Source organism: Lactuca saligna, chromosome 5, assembly GCF_052625555.1.
Source record: "Lactuca saligna cultivar CGN05327 chromosome 5, ASM5262555v1, whole genome shotgun sequence".
NCBI lineage: Eukaryota > Viridiplantae > Streptophyta > Magnoliopsida > Asterales > Asteraceae > Lactuca > Lactuca saligna.
Window position 1 is genome coordinate 218,812,642 of NC_136421.1, and position 3,857 is coordinate 218,816,498.

Genomic DNA, 3,857 nt, shown 5'->3' on the forward strand with positions numbered 1-3,857 from the left:
CTTGAAGAGTATTTTCTAAAATCATGAATATGTAAATGCTTGTCGGTTTTTTACTAATTTTTTATAACATTTTTCATTTTTTGTCTTTTATGTTGAAAAATATATAGTCATGGTCTTTAATAAATAAAGCTAAAATTTCAAGGACTTTCCTCAAGATTGATATTTTAGTATTTGAGCTTTTTAGCGTCCCACGATGTTTACAAACTTTTGAAATTTATAAAAATAAAATAATATTAAACAGAAAAATAATATTCTATTACAAAATATGGAAAATTGTTTTATGGTAACGTCTTAATACAAGGTAAAGGGGATTTTGTTTTATTTTTATTAAGAGCTTATTTTTCAATCATGTTTTTGATTTATTTTCCAACTTATGAGTTTATTATGACTTATACTAAAAAAAAAAATAAGCCGATCTCATAAAAAATAAGTCAAAAAAATAAAAATAAAATAGATTTATAAAAAATAAACTTGTAAATTAAGTTATTAATAAACTAAAACTAACACCCCCTAAGCCTATCATTTCCAAAATAAAAAAATAAAAATACAAATTATGTTGTATTGAATATAATTTTAATATTTTATATAAACTATTTGATAAAATATGGTTAAAAAGTTTTTTGCTTATGAGGTTAAGAGGGTGTTTGGCTTAGCTTTTAAAAACCAAAAAGTCTTTTTTGTAAAAGATGGAAAAGTTAGGATTCTTTGACTTTTCAAAAAGATGTCATTTACTCTATTGAAAAAGTTAGAAAAGTCAGGATTACAAAACATCTTTTTAACTTTTAGAAAAAAATAAAAATTAAAAGTCACTTTAAAAGTTATCCCAAACACCCTCTAAATGTGTGTGGTAGTTTGTAACTTTTGGCTTTCAACAAAGGGATAATGACTTAGGAGGGTAATAATATTTTCAGTTTGTCCGTATTAGGTCACTAAGGTTTTTTTTGTGCGTATTAGACCAATATGGTTGTTATTACCATTTAGAAATAGTCCTTTTACCGGTTTTAACAGGTAAAAAGGACTATTTCTAAACGGTAATAACAACCATATTGGTCTAATACGCACAAAAAAAACCTTAGTGACCTAATACGGACAAACTGGAAACCTTATTACCCTCCTAAGTCATTAACCCTAATTTTAAAGACATTGAGAATATATGATCATCAACAGTAAACTACTTCGTTTAGAACTCGCGCCGTCCCATATAACCTGCTACTCATCTATATGGCGAAGCTCTTCATCTATAGTCGTCCCTTTGGGGACATCCGATAAAATTGGAACGATACAGAGAAGATTAGCATGGCCCCTGCGCAAGGATGACACACACAAATCGAGAAATGGTCCAAACAAAATTTTAACCCTTCGTCGTCTTCTCTGGAACCCTAATTCCCTTTTCAAATGCTAATAGAGTTCCATTGCAATTCTTACGTTTCAGTAGTTCATCTATTGAAGTCATGAATCAGACAACATGTGGATTCTATGGTCAGATTGATCTTCTTGTTGATGTCTTCAACCATTTGTGGCAAGTAAGGGTGATCTTTCTTTCTATAAAGTCTCCTTTAAGTTTTTTACTTTTCCTATCATTAAGTTTCATGCTTTATAAACTTCCGTTTATGTGTTGTATATAGTATGTATGTATTTGTTTATGTGTTGATTTTTTTTTATTGATATTGCAACTTTAGTTTCTTAGTTTATGTTGTGGTTTTTCTTTTTATAAAATAAATGATAACAGACGTCCTCTACAAGTCCCTGTTGGTTTTACATTTCCATTCGTTATCAAATGTAGACATTGATGGGAGGTATCAAAGTGAGATTTTGTTTTTGTACATATGGATGTGTTCATGTAAACATTTAAATGACAAAAAAGAAGTTATTGATAAAATGTTGCATATTTATGTAATGAAGATCATCAATCATATGAGTTTTTGGACTTAGAAGTTCTGGAAGGGTTGTGAAATATGTTTAACTGGAAGCAACTATTTTCAGTCTAATAAATTAGTCACATTGATTAGTAAGCATGTTTTCTAAATAATTAGGGTTAATGACTTAAGAGGGTAATAAGGTTTTCAGTTTGTCCGTATTAGGTCACTAAGGTTTTTTTTTGTGCGTATTAGACCAATATGGATGTTATTACCGTTTAGAAATAGTCCTTTTACCGGTTAAAACCGGTAAAAGGACTATTTTTAAACGGTAATAACAACCATATTTGTCTAATACGCACAAAAAAAACCTTAGTGACATAATACGAACAAGCTGAAAACCTTATTACCCACCAAGTCATTATCCTTTGTAACTTTTGGCTTTCAACAAAGGGATAATGACTTAGGAGGGTAATAAGGTTTTCAGTTTATCCGTATTAGGTCACTAAGGTTTTTTTTGTGCGTATTAGACCAATATGGTTGTTATTACCATTTAGAAATAGTCCTTTTACCGGTTTTAACGGGTAAAAAGGACTATTTCTAAACGGTAATTACAACCATATTGGTCTAATACGCACAAAAAAAACCTTAGTGACCTAATACGGACAAACTGGAAACCTTATTACCCTCCTAAGTCATTAACCCTAATTTTAAAGACATTGAGAATATATGATCATCAACAGTAAACTACTTCGTTTAGAACTCGCGCCGTCCCATATAACCTGCTACTCATCTATATGGCGAAGCTCTTCATCTATAGTCGTCCCTTTGGGGACATCCGATAAAATTGGAACGATACATAGAAGATTAGCATGGCCCCTGCGCAAGGATGACACACACAAATCGAGAAATGGTCCAAACAAAATTTTAAACCTTCGTCGTCTTCTCTGGAACCCTAATTCCCTTTTCAAATGCTAATAGAGTTCCATTGCAATTCTTACGTTTCAGTAGTTCATCTACTGAAGTCATGAATCAGACAACATGTGGATTCTATGGTCAGATTGATCTTCTTGTTGATGTCTTCAACCATTTGTGGCAAGTAAGGGTGATCTTTCTTTCTATAAAGTCTCCTTTAAGTTTTTTACTTTTCCTATCATTAAGTTTCATGCTTTATAAACTTCCGTTTATGTGTTGTATATAGTATGTATGTATTTGTTTATGTGTTGATTTTTTTATTCATATTGCAACTTTAGTTTCTTAGTTTATGTTGTGGATTTGTTTTTTATAAAATAAATGATAACAGACGTCCTCTACAAGTCGTTGTTGGTTTTACATTTCCATTCGTTATCAAATGTAGACATTGATGGGAGGTATCAAAGTGAGATTTTGTTTTTGTACATATGGATGTGTTCATGTAAACATTTAAATGACAAAAAAGAAGTTATTGATAAAATGTTGCATATTTATGTAATGAAGATCATCAATCATATGAGTTTTTGGACTTAGAAGTTCTGGAAGAGTTGTGAGATAAGTTTAAATGGAAGCAATTATTTTCAGTCAAATAAATCAGTCACATTGATTAGTAAGCATGTTTTCTAAATAATTAGGGTTAATGACTTAAGAGGGTAATAAGATTTCCAGTTTGTCCGTATTAGGTCACTAAGGTTTTTTTTGTGCGTATTAGACCAATATGGTTGTTATTACCGTTTAGAAATAGTCCTTTTACCGGTTAAAACCGGTAAAAGGACTATTTTTAAACGGTAATAACAACCATATTGATCTAATACGCACAAAAAAAAAATCTTAGTGACCTAATACGGACAAGCTGGAAACCTTATTACCCTCCCAAGTCATTATCCCTTCAACAAAACATTACTTTTAAACAAAAAAATTCGTTTAACAATTTGGGGGTTTAGGTTTTAGTTTAAATAAAACACTCAAATCCAAAAAGTTATTTAATGTAGAGTCTAAATAAATAGATCTTAAACTTTTTAATTAATT

General features: G+C 30.3%; 2 non-coding genes across 2 annotated transcripts; both read left to right on the forward strand.

The window, feature by feature from the left end:
* Window positions 1–1,246: 1,246 nt before the first annotated feature.
* On the forward strand, window positions 1,247–1,354 carry LOC144999425 (U6 spliceosomal RNA). The gene has a single exon (XR_013660894.1). It is a non-coding gene; the product is annotated as a U6 spliceosomal RNA (small nuclear RNA).
* A 1,324-nt stretch (window positions 1,355–2,678) lies between these two features.
* Window positions 2,679–2,786, forward strand: LOC144999432 (U6 spliceosomal RNA). Its single transcript, XR_013660900.1, has one exon. It is a non-coding gene; the product is annotated as a U6 spliceosomal RNA (small nuclear RNA).
* The last annotated feature ends 1,071 nt before the right edge of the window (window positions 2,787–3,857 follow it).